Raw genomic sequence first — 16,564 nt, 5'->3', positions numbered from 1 at the left:
CAGAATCACCTGGGACGCTCGTGAAAAATATCAACTCTGGTCTCCACCCACTTGGAGGTCCTGATGTATAAAATCAGGGCTAAGTATGTGCATGTGTGAAACAGAATTTGAGGTTAGATTGTCACATAAGCGGGACTCTGTTCTGTACTTGGAGAAAGATTGTCCTAGGACTAGTTGTGGGACACTGTGGGGTGGGATACAGAACCTCAGTGATGCTTTCACATTCTCGGGGACCAGAGTTCTGCAGTGTTCTAGAACCCTCAGAGTCTCTCTCTCACTGCCTATACCATCGTTCCCTGGATCCGCAGAGCACTTTACCTCTTATAAATACTGGCACTATTACCGTGTCACTACTGATTTAAATTGTGGCAGCTTTTAAGTCAGTGCTGGGGTTTGACTCAGCTGAAAAGAAAAAATAAATAAAATGCCAGGGAGCAAGAAGTATGTAAACCGAACCTGTGCAGACTCTAGAAATTGATCTTTGACTTCCTTGCCGGCATCGTTGCCAAGCCAATATCCATCATCATCGCAGAGTCGTGTTTGGGGTGATGTTGGAGGACTTTGCCACAACAACTTCTTTTACATTAACAGCAAACAATTGCAGCTGAATCACTGTCAAACACATGTTGTATTAGACTGTGGCTCATAGTTCAGAAGGTGCTCCTGCTCAGCTAGGATTTGGTTGAGTGCTTCTTCTCCTATCAGGGGAAATATCTGTATCAGTGCACTAAAAATCACAGAAAACAGGCCCCTGAAACAAACGCCACAGGAACAAATATCAGCAGGAACTAGCAAGCCAGTTTTCCTGCAATGGCCTTTGACAGGATTAGCATCAGGTGGAACCCCTAAGAAAAGCACTCTCCTAACACCCGGCTACTCTGTGCCTAGACAGAGGACCGGCAGAGGATGAACAGGGCAAGACGAGGTGCTCCCCCACCGCTCTTCCCCCTCCCTCCAAGAAACCCTGAAGGCCTGCTGCTTTCTCCAGTGTGATACCCCTTTTCAGGAGCAGAAATGCCTTCTGCAGAGCCAGCCCACTCCCTCCGGTGCTGGTCTCAGGGGAAGTACAGCATCTGGTTCCCACCGTCCGTCTAATTACCCATCTGCTTGTGGGGAGGGAAGGAATGCTCTGTTCCCCTTCCCTTCCCAAGCACTTTAATGTGCTGAGGCATGAAGACAACGGCAGCTGCATCTCAGAGCCCACCCTCTGCATGTTGCATGAACTGGCTTTGCTTTTCCATTTGATTCTGGGTCAGGGCTGCCTGACACTGGATGCCAACATCTCTCCCTCTCTCTCACTTTGTCTCTGTGCACAGCCTTTGCACTGGACTGACCCAGGTTACATCCTGCTCGCTAATTGGGGTGCCTGAGGTCCCCTCCCTTAGGGATGGTCAGGCGTCTTGCTGTTCTGTCCTGGCTTATTCCTTCTGCAGCACCAGAAAAGACACCCTGAAGCGAGTGGTCTTTGGATCCTTGTCTACATTCATTATCAAGTGATGACCCTTTGGTTATTTCCCCCTCACTCTAGAAGCCATGTTTAAAAAGAGCTTATATGCCAAACAGACTACACTTAATAAACAATCATTCATTCATTCATTCATTCATTTTGCTACTATTTCAATATTAATCAAGGTCATGTATGGGCCAAAAACTGATTAGTTTTTGATAAATGGAAGGACCGGTCTAAATTGATTATATTCAGGCCCCAAACAAACACCTTGGAGCTAGCTCAGATGATCTGGTTATGGAGAAGTTTGCAGTTTAATTCAGCTCTTTGAACTACTGAAGTATTTCAGAGCACCATTAGCCTCTAAGCAAAGTCTTTAGGAGAAAAACTTTGTCCATAGAAACACATGGGTTTAGAGTCCGCTTGGTTATATACTAGCTGATGTCCTTGGGCAAGTTTCTGAACTTAGCACATCCCAGTTTCTCTGTGGGTAAATTTGAGATCATTTGACACTGTAGGATAATCATGAAGGTAAGATGGCATAATGTTTACCAAGAACTTAGTTGAGACAGATGTAAAGCAAGAAATCAGCAAGTATTAGCTGCTTCTATCTCTATTTGCATCATTTTTATCATCACCATCAATTATATTCACAACGCAAGAGGCTTGGGAATGGAGGCCCTACACCAGGAACCCCTTTCCATGCTTGGGCGAACAACCATTCAACTCCCCTGTGGCCAGGGCTCCTAGGGATTCCCACTAATCCTCCCTTCTCCAGCAGCAATGCCAATTTTTGCTGGACACAACACGGTTGCCCGGCCCAAGATTACTTTTTCCAGCCACCTTCGCTGGGTGTGGCCATAACACCAGGCGATGGCCAGGGAGATGTGTGTGTACATGAAGCCTGCACTTTGAGTCATGCCCTTTAAAGGAAAGAAGCATGTTCTTCTTTCATATTTTCCCCTCCCCTCCAGCTGGAATGCAGACATTGTAGTGAGTCATCTTTAGTTAAGAGGGCAGCAGCTGGAGATGGCATGGTTACAAGATGGGTTCTCAATACCATCAAGCCACCGTTTCAGTTCCAGCCATCACCCCAAACTGCTGCATGAGGGAGAAAGAAACCACTTTGTTGCTTTAAAGCGCTGAACCTTGTGGCCCCTTATTAGAGTCCCATAGTGTGTCTTAAAATCATGCCAAACAATTATTTTTAACATAGAAGTGATGTTCTTCCCTGGTTATATACCTTCCTGAGGTTCAAAGCCACATCAGCCTATCATGGCTTACTTCTGATTGCGTGTAACTAGATGACAACAGGGATCATGCCGCATCCATTCAGAAGAAAGATTACCCGGCCCCCCTCATGGGCTGCTGGGGAATCAATATCTTTTAATTATGAGAAAGCACACTGTGTTTACATTTCACACAGAGGCAAGAGGAAGGTCAAATCACAATCCTTACAGCCTTTATCAAAACCATGTACCGCTGTGTTTGTTAAGTGGGATTCAAAATTGGATGAACCTGGAGAGTTTTCATCTTCCTGTTTTCTCCCGTTTGTATACATGGCCGTACCTTACGAGATTAATAAGGCTTATAGAGCAAAGCGTCGCAAAGGAAAATGAAACATTTGGGCAGATGAGATACCTCTTGCTTTTTGGAATAAAGGCAATTAGTGACTTGAGGTTTTCTGGGTGGTGCAGTGACTGGCAAGTTATTATATTTTTTTCCTGTTGTATATCTAAAAATATTTGAGAAGTAATCAAAACTGTAAGCGCACACACACACACGCATACACACGCTCTAGAGTAAAGTCCTTTCTCTTCCCGCTGCATCTAACCAGTGACTCATCAGCTTCCTGAACTGGAACAACACTGAGCTTTATGAGTATGGAAATGTCAGCTCTGAGAACAGTGTGTGCTGCTTTGTGTGAAAATCGTAGACAGGCTTACAAAAGCCAACTCAAGACTCAGAGTCACCCTGCCCTATCGCTCTGCCTGACTGGTCTCCATGTCCATAAGGGTTGTTTGATTTCTTAGCAAGCATTCACTGGCTTCTCTGCAGAGCCAGGTCATACATTGGAATCAACAATAACATTAATGACAGCAACAACAAGAAAAATCCTGTTTAATTTTTACACTTTATATGGAGATAGTGTTAGCTTCATAATAAAAATGAGAGAGCAGAAAATCAGAAATGTAAAATTTTCCCCAGATGTCTTAGAAAATTATAAGTGATTATAATGGTGTTGGTCATGGTGATGGTGATAGTGGCAATATTGGTAATGCTGATGGTGGTGACAATTATGGTGACAGTGATGATGGCGATGATGGTGGTCATGGTGATGATGATAATGACGATGGTGGTGATGATGATAATGACGATGGTGGTGATGATGATGATGGTGGTGATGATGATGGTGATGATGGTGATGATCATGATGGTGATGATGATGGTGGTAAAAATGGTGATGCTGATAATAATGGTGATAATGACGGTGATAATGGCGGTGATGATGATGATGTCTTATTCTAGGTTAAGCACATGCTAAACATTTGCTGTTTAAATGTTAAATGTGTAGGGGCACCCAACTGGCTCTGTCAGTCCAGCGTCCAACTCTTGATTTTGGCTCAGGTCATGATCTCACAGTTTGTGGGTTCAAGCCCTGTGTCGGGCTGCATGCTGACAGCGTTGAACCTGCTTGGGATTTTCTCTTTCTCTCTCTGCCCTTCCCCTACTTGTGCATGTACACACACACACACACACACACACACACACACACACACACTATCTTTCTCTCAAAATAAATAAATAAACTTTAAAAAATTTGTTTAAAAATGTTAAATGTATAAAATTAAAGTGCTTACTGGGGTTCCAGGGTGGCTCAGTTGGTTAAGCATCCAACTCTTTTTTTAAAATTTTTTAATGTTTATTTTGGAAAGGAGAGAGAGAGAGAGAGAGGGAGGGAGGGAAGGAGGGAGGGAGAACAAGTTGGGGAGGGGCAGAGAAAAAAGAGGGAGACACAGAATCTGAATCAGCCTCCAGCTGTCAGCACAGAGCCCGACGTGGGGCTCAAACCCACAAATGCTGAGATCATGACCTGAACTTAAGTCAGATGCTTAACTCTCTGAGCCACCTAGGCACCCCTAAGCATTCAACTCTTGATTTCAGCTCAGTTCATGATCTCATGGTTCATGAGATTGAGCCCCTCATAGATAGCCCTGCATGCTGATAGTATGGGGCCCACTTGGGGTTCTCTTCCTCTCTCTCTGCCCCTCCCCACCTTGCACTCTCCCTGTCTCTCTAAAAATCAATCAACCAATCAATCAAATAATCAAAAAAAGCACTTAGTGCAGTGCTCGACCCATTGTAAATATCAGTAATTGCTGGTTCTAGGGGCCAGCACTGAGACAAGTGAGATACTCTCTTTGGGCACAAAATTTAAGGAAGGGTCCCAAAGCACTCACTATCAAAGTAAATAAGATTTAATGCAATATTTTATAAAAATAAAAATTCATTAAAAAACCCAGGTCAAACCAAATGTCAACATTTTATTTTTTTTTAATGTTTATTTATTTTTGAGACAGAGAGAGAGACCGAGCATGAATGGGGGAGGGTCAGAGAGAGAGTGAGACACAGAATCCAAAACAGGCTCCAGGCTCTGAGCAGTCAGCACAGAGCCCGATGCGGGGCTTAAACTCACAGACCGCAAGATCATGACCTGAGCTGAAGTCGGACGCTTAACCGACTGAGCCACCCAGGTGCCCCCAAATATCAACATTTTAAATGAAGACAAGTTTAGGCCTTGCCCTTGCCCCACTCACCTTCCCTTAATCCCATCCCAATCTCTTCTTTAACATAATTTCATTTTAGTCCCCAAACAAGCCTGAGCCCAAGTTATTCTTATTCCCATTTTATAGATGAATATACTGAATCTCAGGAGGTTTATCCACAGTTAACATAGCTAATATGTAGAAGAACAGGGATTTTAGTTCCAATTTACTCACCATAAAAGTCCACTTTTTGCCCATTAGTATACAAGGCTTTAAAAATAAATTTGTTTCACATCACCACAATTTTCACTGTAATTTTCAGGGTCATTTTTAAAGGTGGAGAGTAGAAAGAAACTAAGTACCAGCTGCAGCTCTCACCAGTGCAATGATGTCAGCCAAGGTGACAGTGATACTTGCAAAACTTCAAGAATGTGCACTTGTTAAACATCCAGTGCTTTTCTTAAATAAGAAGTCTCTACTCTGTGCCTCTAGATTATTTCTGATTCACATGATAATTTATCTTAATCTATTTGCAAACCGGTAACTCTTCTCTTTATTCTCCCAAAGATATCTCTTCAGACACCAAAATGCATTCTTTCCATCAGTAGTAAATTTACTACCGCATTTGATGCTTGAAGAGTATCACTATCATGAAGATATCCCTTTTCTTGGTTTACATTATATTCTTTTGACTTGCCTTCTTATTTAACTCTGTATTTTATGTTTTACACTGTATATTTTCTAACTTTTTTTTATACCCCTTTTCTCTTTCTATTTCCTCATTGTACATATTCCCCAATGTTGTTGGGATTTGACTCTTTTCTTTTCTCCCATGTCAGTCCCAAAACTCCTATGGCTGAATTCTTGGGGCATGTACCCACACAAATGTGACTTGAAGAATGCTTACCAAAATGTCGTGTAGCTATATCCAAGTAATAAGATTTAGGAGAATACCAATTTTTCTTACCCCTTTCTCTTTGATTTTTTTCTTTACCAAGGAACAAATATTATATATTGATACAGAATATATACGTTGATATATATATCTCAATCTTCCCATCAAAATAAATCCCTGATGATGGTACCAAGATATATGTTCAAGGAAACTGTAAAAATCTGGAAGAAATCAATCAGAGGTGAATTTTTAATAATCTGATGGTCAGGCAGACTTTAAGCATGTCACCAAAAATCAAAACTATAAGCTGAAAAATTGATATAGTTGACTACATAAAATTTTAATGATTCCACACAGTAAAGAAAATCCCTATAACTAATTATGAGGGCAGTGACACAGTGAAAGAATAGATATTTGTTCCAAAGATCCGAAAGGACAAAGCTTCCTTTCCAGTAGATCGTCATCCAGCACCTACTTTAACCTTTACATGTCTTTCTTTCCTCATTGATGACACGAGGCTAGTGATGCTGCCTTAGAGGGCTCTCATAAGAAGCAGATGGGGAAAAAAACCCATTCTTTCTCAGTGGTTCTACCCTAGGGGTGACTTTGCCCCCCCAGAGGGACCTTGGGCAGTATCTGTGCTAGTTTGGGTTATCATAACTAGGGATTGCTGCTGACATCTAGTGGATGGAGGTCGGAGGCGCTGTTAAACATCCTACAATGCAAGGACAGCCACCCAGAACAAAGAATTATCCAGCCCCGAATATCAGTAGTATTGTTGAAAAACTCTGGTCTGTGGAGGTTTTGCAGAGCATCTTTCATGTAGTAAGAGCTCAGTGAATGTTAGTCATAATTACATCTTTTCTCGTCCATCACCTCTGTATGCACGTCCAGTCCCTATGTGCATTTGCACCCTGCCACTTATGTCTTAAGGACACGACATGATTTGAGGTATGTCTTCTTCATTCTGCACCCGTTTATTATTTTCTGTTTCCTTAGTGCTTTTCACTTCCTGCCTCCCTTTCCAAACCTCCACTACCAACCAGATGTTTGACCTCTTTTTTCAAAATCCAGATAATTTCCTTTCTGAATTCTTACTGCTCTGACTCTCTACTTTTAATCTGGTTATGTTGTCATGATCGTCTAGATAGATTAAAAGTCCTTGAGGGAAAAGATGACTTTATATTCATTATTAAAACCCCCTACAGTGCCTACTCTGTGTAAAGCCTGCACAGAGGAGGCAAGCGACTCATGCTTGTCAATGTGAACTACTTTGGCAATTCCATTTTTATACAATTCTTGCAATGATAAAAAAAAAATAATAAATTCTTGAAAATGCATTTATAGCCCTCTCTTTGGGTCGCTTAGCACAAGTCGTCTTGCATTGTTTGGAATTCCTATAACCCATTTAAATAAGCTTATTGTCCATGCACATGAGGATTATTCAGTATGTTCAAGCGAATAGTGACCAACACTGACAATGGATACTTTTCTGTCTCTACCTACTCTGCGGGTCCAGCATTCAAGCCATTGTTGCTCACATGAATGTACACCTGCCAGACTGTGGCCAGGGCCTCAGACGTGGAACTGCCGCTTTCATTTTAATTTAAGAAAAATAGAAATTGACTGGGAGGTATTTATGCAAATCAGGAAGGTTGTGAGGAATTATCTGGCAGCCATGTTAATGGATGTTCCATTCTTAGAAATGAATCTCACATTTTGCTTCTCCCATCAGAAGGGGCTCTGTGTAGTCATTTATGCCCACAGTTGGTTGGATCCGACCAGAAGACACTTGACGCACCTCATGCATGGCAATGAATCCAAATCCTACTTGGTCGGGAGTGTCCCTCAAGCTACAGTGGAGATCACTTTGGACTGGGGAAAGGGCGGTCATGGGAGGGCCTTCCAAGTGGCAGAATTTTCTGCCTTTTCCATATCACTGAATTCCTCAGGAAATGCTGTGCACTTGAGCCACACCTGAAGCAGTACTTCTTCAGGTGAGAAAAGTAAACTTACCATAAGTTGTTTTAAACACAACGTTTGTGGTAGTTTGTTACGGCAGCCCTAAGAGATGAATACAGTGAACTTAACAGGCAAAAATCCCTGCCCTTGTGATGTTTTCATTCCAGCTAGGTACAGACACCCAAGAAATAAGTAAAATGTATTGTTTTTTTAATTGTGAGCAGTAAGATAGAGCTTAATGAAGCAGGACAAGGAGACTGGGATTAAGGGAAGGAGTGTGGTTGTAAATTAAGCCTCATCAGGCAAGACATTACTAAGAAGGGGGTGTTCAAGTGGGTCTTGAAGGAAGAGAGGGAACACGTCACGTAGGGGTATGGAGGAAAAGCCTTGGAGACAGAGGGGTATGAAATGTTCCCAGTCCTGGGACTGGAGGTGCCTGGCATATTGAAGGAAGTATCAGGAAGCAAGGGTCAAAAGACCAGAACATGTAGAGCTTTTTTTTACTTGGGTTTATCCATTTACTCAGCATATCTTCATTGAGCATATACTATGTATATTATTTCATGGCATTCTTACAACAGCCTAGAGAGGTAGGTATAAAATCCCCACTTAACAGATAAAACTCTGATGCTCTGCTTAAGATTACTCAGCTCATATATAGTGGCACTGGAATAGGAATCCAAATTCAATGTCCTTTCTCCAGCACAGGAATGGCTTATATAAATATTTGTTATCTTGTTTAAAATTCACCTGCAAGTGTTTAAACTCATATGACAATCTCAATAAGCTCGCTTGCTTCTGAGGTCAATGCAAATGTGCTTTGAGCTAAGAAGCGCCCTTGGGAGATTAGAGGGGCTCCTACTTTGGCAAAGGTTGGGCTGTGCACCGCTGTCTCCCATTATGTCCTTGGACTCGTGCAGTAGCTTTGTGACTCCAGGTAGCACTGGACTGAAAATTTATCTCCTTAAATGGCTTAAGTGTGTGTGTTTTTCTTAATATCCCAAAAGGCCATATTCATGAAGAGGGACAAAAGGAGAAATGCCGTGTAAGGAGAATAAATAAATGTAAAAATCAGGGTAGTCACACATTATCATTGGTAGCAGCCCCTCAACACAGAAAAGAGAACAGAGAAGACACCTATTCCTAATTCAAGCAGTTGTATCCCAGTTGCAAACCTCTCAGGCTTGATCCGATTTGCCTCCCATATTGCTCACTGTATGTCATGTCCTGGTGTGTTACCAGAAGAAACCAGAGAAATACACTGGTGGAGGAACCAAAACCAAGCTCTACCTTCTGCTCCTAACATTAGAGCACAGAGGGGATTACTAAGCCCCCTAGGCAACTCCTACTCTTCCATTCAAAGGACCCTCTGAATATTTAATGGAAGTAGTTAAAGATACGTGATCAGTGCTTAACTGGCATACTCCATCTCCTAAATAATTCTGTATAAACAGAAGCTTGCATATTTATGATGCCTCTCTGCCACTTCTTTTATATTTTCATTTGGTTGGTTTGGGGAAAAATTCCAGGTGGATTTGCTTCATGTAAATACTATACTTCTTTATCATATTAATAAGGGAAGAGACAGGAGAATCAAGACAATTCAGTCAGTTGTGGTGAAGTAGACACTCAATAAATACTGTCTGAAAAATGATCTATGTAAATGAGGGAGATTCTGGCTTGGTGAGGAAATGTTCATGGGTTCAGGGATGTGGTTTCATAGAACTGAGCCTGGCAATAGAACATGCTCACAGGAGAACTGGACCCCATTCCTGACCCAGTGGATGTTGGCATTCTCCTATAGCCATTCTTGTTGATGGCAGGGAGTTGGATAGGGAAGGACAAAGAGAGGGACAGGGAAGGCTGAAAAAAAGCTCTGTAGGCTCAAAAGGATGTGTGTTGGGAAGAACTCTGAATTAACAATATATAGTGGCAGCTCAGACCTGGGCATCCAAATTAGTTAGGGGATTGGCTAATAGCTACAATAAAGATGGTCCAAAAGCAGAGGCTTAAACAAAACAGAGATGTACATCTTTCTCATAAACCAGTCAGATCAGGCAGGGGATCCACAATGTAATCCAGGACCCATGTTTGGAAAAGATCAGGGCTGTGGTTTGCCTTCTGTGATGGTATGTTCAGCACGGTGTAGTAGCTTTGCAACCCCAAGTATCATTGGACTGTTAGGTCATAGGCAGACCTGTTCTGACACCCTCTAGGGTACTATTATCTTCCCTCTGTCCTACACCATATCCAGCCTTCTAGAAGGGGACAAGAAGGAAGAGAAGAGGATGCATCTTTTTCTTTTTTTTTCTAAGGACATTTACTGCAAGCCTTCCTCCCACTTTCCTCCATTCTCCATTGACCAGAGGTGAATCACATGACCACACACAGCTGCAAGGGATGCAGGGAAGTGCTTTCTAGCCAAGTAGCCATGTGCCCAGGTACAGCCCAGAGTGTGGAAGTAAGATTCCATTACCTCAGGAAGACCTAGCTTTCTGTTGGATTTTGGATGAATTTCTTGCTATATCTTAACTTAAAGACTTAGTCGGGAGAAGAGAGAATTTTTCCACCAAAGCCCATAAATTCCAGGCTCTGCACCCCCCCCCCGCATTCTTTCTCCTTCTTCAAATCTCATTTATTTCTAGTCCCCTACCTTCTGTTGCATGTAGACATCGTAAAGTGTCATCCTAGAGTCACTTAGCTGCAAGCAAGAGACCTCTCAGAGCTCATTGTCCCTCCCACACTGATCTAGGCCACTCCCACCAACAACCTTAAGCCTTGAAATGTCCAGTTTCCAGGTAGAGCACTGAATGCTATCTTCCTAATGCAAAGGACCAAGACAAAGGAGAATCTCCAGCTAGGTGTGTGTCTACCTTCTTTTCCTCCCAGATGTCCAGGACTTGTCCCCTGGTACACTATGCTTCAGAAGCAATGTTCACTCATCACAGTTCACATTCACATCCTCCCCAGGAGCAGCCTAGTTGATACTCTGTCTCAGACAGGAGAACTAGGCTCTGCACACTTTGCTTTGTCTTAATTTTTTTAATTATTCTTTTTTATTTGAGAGGGAGAGAGCACAAGTAGGGGAGAAGGGCAGAGGAAGAGAGAGAGGATCTCAAGCAGGCTCCACATTCGGTGTGAAGCCTGAGGTGGAGCTTGATCCCACGACCCTGAGATCATGACTTGAGCCAAAATTAAGAGGTGGATGCTTAACTGAACCAACCACTCTCAATCTCTTTAAAATAATTCATACCAGGACGTTTAAGACAAAAATTATAGAAGGCCATAGGGTATCCTTGTTGATAGTGAGTGGGTCAACACAAATAGAAGACATTGAAAGATTTGCTTTAAAATATGACCTCTGCTCTGTTATTCAGAACATCCTGGTCCTGCAATGAGTGTTTTGTTTGTCATTCATTTTTAATGAGTCAAGAGTCCTTAATTTTCAATTTACGATGTAATTTAAAATCATTTTGAAATGTACTCTGTCTAGGTTCAGCCCTGCATTTAGTGTCCTTGAAGTCAGTAGCTTAAGGTGGCTTGTGTTTTAGGTACACAATGCTGAATTGAAACTCAAATCCTTTCTGGTAATAAATAATAAATAATCCTTTAACTCAAAATTTTATGGTAATTTTCATCTTCTGGATACTCAAGGAGGGTACTTTCAAATCACAACCACATCGTTAACACATACAAAAAAGTCCCAACACAATAGTTAATTACTATGAAGGAGTTTATTGCCATGTTAGGTGTCTGTTTTTAGACCCAAGTGAAAATATGATCTTCTATTAATACAGAGAAAGGAAAAATGTGATCTGAGACGTTTTCCCAGTTGCATAAGAAAACAAAATTGAGACCCTATCTCTTAAATGGTTTTGATGGACACAACTTAGTTTCTCTACGGCAGCTCCTTTGTGAAAAATGCTGAAACCTGCCTTTCTGAGGCACATCAAAGGCTTAGCCTGAGAGAGAAGAGGTGGCTGGGGAAGGCTGGCCCACTGCTTGACTGCTTGGTACACCATTCTCTGTGCTGCCATTCACTCAGTCTTTGTTGACAGCCCAGGTCCGAACAAGGATTATTCACTTTTGTAATCACTGGTGTGCGGGTGACCTGTGTAAACAAGAAAATAAGTGAAGTGAACCATAACTCCAACAGAGTGTGAGGGGAATGAGGAGCCGTTATGGATGTTTAAAATCTAGACCTTTTCAATATGGTGGCAATTTTATATTCAAAAACTGGTTTCATCCCAATGCAATATTTGACCGAGTTAGAGTAGAATAACTCCAGTTTCTGAAATTCACTCAAATAGGAATGATCTGATTTGCCATTAACATGGTGCATCTGGGGCCACCTGGGTGGCCCAGTCAGTTGAGTGTCCAACTCCTGATTTTGGCTAAGGTCATGATCTCAGGGTCATGGGATTCAGCCCCATGTTGCCCTCCACGCTGGACCTGCTTGAGATTCTCTCTCTCTCTCTTCCTCTGGTTCTCTCTCTCTCTCTCTAAAATAAATAAATAAAATTTAAAAAAATACATAAAATGTTGCCTCTATTCCATGTTCTCCAGAACACCTAGATTCAAGTGACTCACACTCCTATGATCGCTGTAGCCATATTTACTGACTTTTTACTCTGCTGAACACCATGGCAAGGGATCTATGAACACTCATTTATTCTTCAATCTGGTCCCATGAGTTTTGTGTTATCAGTATGCAATCTATTTCACAGATGAGGAAACTACAGTTCAGAATGCGGGTTATCTTGTCCTTGGTTTTATAACTTGTTACGTTTTGAGCTGTGGGTCTCAAGTTCTCACTCTAAATTCTATTGTTGCCTTGAGAAACTTTCCCCAAGGGCTAAAACACACACACAAAAAAAAAAAAACTTGAGAGGAAATGTCTTGAAATTATTATGCATTTAAGGTTTTTTTCTTCTTCTTTTTCTTTTCTTATATTTATGTGCATGGCCAAAAAACAACTACAAAGATCACATTGTATTTGTCCTTTTCTCCAGTTGGTTATCTACCTACTGACTTTGCTAATTTCCCTCATCATTAATTGCTTGGTAGATGACAATAGCTAAGTAAAGGAATGAAAATGATGAAATCCAATTCATTCATTGATTCATTGGTTGATTCACTGTGTATTGATTTATCATGTGCCAGGCACTTTTCCAGGCTATTGAGCTACCCTGGACTTGCCCTCTTGAGAAAGATGAAAACATTAAGTAGTGTAAATATACTGTGGAATACATTTTGATAATGGGAAGTGCCAAAGACAAAAAAAGAAGCAGAGAAATGTCAGGGTAGGGAAATATTGAAATGTTAGATGGGAGGCCATCTAACAAAGTTAACACTTGAGTAGGTATTGAGAGGAAGTTAGGAAATAGGGGAGAGCCTTGAGTGTGTAGGGAAAGACCATTGCAGCAGAGGGCATAGCACATGTAAAGGTCCTGGGGCAGGAGCATGCCTGGGAGTTTGAGAAAGAGCCAGGAGGCCAGTGAGTCTAGAGTGAGTAAGTGAAGGCAGAGGAGAAGGACACAATGCATAATATGAACTAGTTACGTAGGTTGTCATTGCTTAGGGTAAGAACATAGCTTTGACTCCAAATGAGATGCTTTTGGGTAAAGGGGTTACAGAAACATGAAATGGGCCTTTCTTGGCTGTATTGAGGCTATTTGGGGTGGGTATGGATAGGGAGGAAACTGGGGGCACCAGTGTGGAAGCTATTGGAGTATTCCAGGCAGAAGACTATGGTGGTCCAGGCCAGGATGAGGTCTTCCTCCTTCCTTTCAGTTTCATAAATTGGTGCTTCAAGTCTACCACATCGAAGAGGATGAGTGATCGAATGACATATAACTGGCCCTTTATATGTGATCATCCATTATATTGCATTTTCTGAGGAAACACATCTCCTTTGGGAGACTGTGTTCCAGGAAAACAGCCCTCTTGATTTAAGCAGAGTGGATCAGTAAGAGTTGGTGTTTTTTTTTTTTTTTTCATTTGATTAGATTATGGTGTTTATTTTTTTTTATTTTTTTAACGTTTATTCATTTTTTGAGAGAGACAGAGCGTGAGTGGGGGAGGAACAGAGAGAGAGGGGGACACAGAATCCAAAGCAGGCTCCAGGCTCTGAACTGAGAGCACAGAGCCTGATGCGGGGCTTGAACTCACAAACTGTGAGATTATGACCTGAGCCGAAGTTGGGAGTTCAACCGACTGAGCCGCCCAGTCGCCCCTAGATTATGATGTTTATTAAATGAGAAGTGTGGTGGTTGAGTCCATTATTTAAACAAACTTACACACGCAACTCTTTTAGGGGCCCTCCTATCTTACAGATGCTTCATGTCCTTTCTTTCTTTCTTTCTTTCTTTCTTTCTTTCTTTCTTTCTTTCTTTCTTTCTTTCTAAGACAACTCTAGGCAACAGGCATAATTATTCCCATTTTGCAGATCAGGAAATCAAGTGTTGGAGATTCTGTGTAAAATCTCGTACAGCTGGGCGGAAAGACTCTTCACATCTGTACACTCTGGCTCCAAAGCTCCCTGTATATGTAATAGATATTCTTTCTTTTAAAAAGATTAGTTTCAAATAGTGCTTACTTGATACTGGGTAATGTTTTTAATTGACTTATTGATTCAGTAGCTGTCCAATCATCTGGAAGATTATTTGCGCTGGGAGCTGTCATTCTTGAATGTGAACCGGAATCCGCTGGAAGGCATGTTCAAATACAAATGGCAGGGCTCTGCCCCCAGAGTCTCTCATTTACCTGGCCTCAGGTGGGACCCATGAGTCTGCATTTGCAACAAGCTCCTACGTGATGCTGATGCTGCTAGTTTGTGGGGCCACACTTTGAGAATCTCCCGTCTATGCCAATCCTATTCTTTTCCCCATAAACACATTGAAGATCAGAGAGGTTACCTATTTTCATCATCAGTAAAAACCCTTCCCACTTGAATTAACTATGACCGGAAACTTGAACTACAGAGAAACAAAGCTAACTCTCATAAATGAAAATTGGGGGTTTGTTGCTTCTTTGCTTGTTTTCAGTCAAAAGTAGAAACCATACAGCCATCTTTGTTCTCACATTTTCTCCTAATTTATTATCTCCTTTTGAAAATTTAATCAAGAGGAACCCTGCCCCATCTCACACACATTTCATTTCCCCTGCCTATTTTCTTTCCTCCTTCCCACTTTGAAATTTCTGTTGTGCTTTGTAGTTGCTCAGGAGATTTTCAAAAACATCATCTTGTGGACAGATCTGCTACAAACAGGGTTGATGAAGGCTCTAGTGATAGCTACCCAGACTCCCACTGAATCAGAGTTAATTTTTTTTTTAATGGAATTAGAGATGATTTGTGAATCTTGGACTAGAAACCTCCTTTGGCAGAATCCGTCAGAATCCATTTTTGATGTCTGGCACTAGTAGCAAACTTATTTGCAGTCAGTTGTGGGAACCAGCTGTTTGGTTCTCATTGTCCTTTGACACGGAGCTCAAATGTCATTTCTTCTGTGAAGCCTTCCATGGCTCAGGCTCAAACCAGACTACTTGTTCTACTTTTCTTCCTGGAGAACTCCGTTCACACTTCTGTGTTCCCCAGTATGCAACCCACCACCTAATTTCAAATGCCTGACTCACTGACCAGACTTGCTATCAATAAGGACAGAGGCTGACTGTCCATCTGTTTTATGCATATGGAACCCATCACAATTCTTGAGACTCCATTTGCTGAGCAGATGAGGGACAGCAGAGCAAAGTAGCGAGAGGCATGAGCTTTGAGGTCAGGCAGACTTGTTTGGAGACCAAATTCTTCTATACCTGTCATAAAGGTATAACTTCACAGGTATGAAGCTTCCCTGTAGGGGGCGCCTGAGTGGCTCACTGGGTTGAGCTTCTGACTTCCGCTCAGGTCATGCATAATCTGCTGTTCATGAGTTCAAGCCCCACGTGGGGCTCGCTGCTGTCAGTGTGGAGCCCATTTCAGTCCCCTAGCCCCTCTCTGCCCCTCCCCCTCTCTCACTCTCTCTCTCAAAAATAAACATTAAAAAATCATAAAGCTTCCCTGTTGGCTCGGTTTCTTCATCTGTAAAATGGGGAAACAGCACCAGTATCACTCAGAATTGTGAAAAATTAATATTATTTTTGTTTAAGCCCTGCAATGTCTCAACAACACCGCTTGACTTGTGGAAAGAGCTGAATAAATATTAAATATCAATCTGATGTTCACAGGCACTCTTTAACCCCTATAGGGTTAGTTAAACTGAAATTGAGCCCTAACTTCATAGCCGCATAAGTTGTGGAGATCCAAAGCCCTTCCCTTAATTTATATCAATTTCTAGGAGTTCACATCCTTATGACCTTTCTTGCCTCTGGGTCCCCTGCCTTTATGTTTTCTGCTTTTTTATGTATACAGTGGAGACATGACCCCTATGCCAGATTGCAGACACACACACACACACACACACACACACACACACACACACCTGCACACTTGTG

General features: G+C 42.0%; 1 protein-coding gene across 4 annotated transcripts in view; it reads left to right on the top strand.

Moving 5' to 3' along the window:
* The window catches only part of CDH13 (cadherin 13), a 1,034,896-nt gene that overhangs the window by 344,598 nt on the left and 673,734 nt on the right, over positions 1-16,564 (top strand). Inside the window, exons 1-2 of one of the 4 annotated variants that reach the window (XM_047836390.1) lie at positions 14,543-14,546; positions 15,458-15,462. The exons of the other annotated variants lie outside the window; for them this stretch is intronic. The gene's annotated coding sequence lies outside the window, so the exon portion shown is untranslated. Of the gene's footprint in view, positions 1-14,542; positions 14,547-15,457; positions 15,463-16,564 lie in introns of those variants that run through there. 4 annotated transcript variants of the gene reach the window in all.

The sequence above is a fragment of the Prionailurus viverrinus genome, chromosome E2 (assembly GCF_022837055.1).
Source record: "Prionailurus viverrinus isolate Anna chromosome E2, UM_Priviv_1.0, whole genome shotgun sequence".
In the NCBI taxonomy this organism is placed as follows: Eukaryota; Metazoa; Chordata; class Mammalia; order Carnivora; family Felidae; genus Prionailurus; species Prionailurus viverrinus.
This window is presented reverse-complemented; position numbering and strand designations above follow the sequence as displayed.